The sequence below is a fragment of the Triticum aestivum genome, chromosome 2B, assembly GCF_018294505.1.
Source record: "Triticum aestivum cultivar Chinese Spring chromosome 2B, IWGSC CS RefSeq v2.1, whole genome shotgun sequence".
Lineage (NCBI taxonomy): Eukaryota > Viridiplantae > Streptophyta > Magnoliopsida > Poales > Poaceae > Triticum > Triticum aestivum.
In genome coordinates, this window is record NC_057798.1 from 768,165,153 (window position 1) to 768,165,995 (window position 843).

Sequence of the window (843 nt, forward strand, 5' to 3'; positions counted from 1 at the left end):
GCCAAAGGGGCCGCGGGGTTTTTTTGGTTTGTGTCACCGACAGGCGGGCCAGGGGCGGACAAGCGCACGCGTCCTGCCCGTCCGTGCGTTGTCCGTTTCGCCCCAAAAGCGGCGCAAACTTGGGCCGCGGATGGGTCGAAAGAGGACACAAAATGGACAAAAGTCTGTTTGCTCCCGCGCGCTGGGCCGCCTCGTTTGTCCGTTTTATCCCAAACGGACGGGGTCGGACATGATAGGGTCGCGCGGTGGAGTTGGCCTCACACACACCGCCCTATCGTTTCCCCGCCGCCAGGCCCACACTACCTTGCACCGGCACGGTCCCACCCCACCACCTTTGCCTCCCCCGTCACCTTGCCGCCCCACCTCACCTCGCTTCACACCGGAGCTGTCTCATCGGATAAAAAATGTTTAAAAAAAGGTTTGGAAGGCACATGTGGACCAAAAATTGCAAAATTTTCTCATTGGATCACTTTTTTAAATATATTTTTTGTTGTCTGCCTTTATTAAATGTATGTTGTACTCCCTCCGTTTTTATCCATTCTGCATATTAGGTTTGACTGAAGTCAAACTTTGTAAAGTTTGACCAACTTTATGAAAAATATAAACATTTATCATAAAAATCAAAATGATGTAAAGGTACATTAAATAATGAATATAATGGTATTGATTTGTTATTATATATGTTAATATTTTTATTTATAAACTTTGTCAAAATTTACAAAGCTTGACTTTGACCGAAACTAATACACGGACTAAATAGAAATGGAGGGAGTACATTTTTATTATACACTAGGAACATTTTTTATGCACACTTAATATTTTTAATGCATGAACCACATTCTT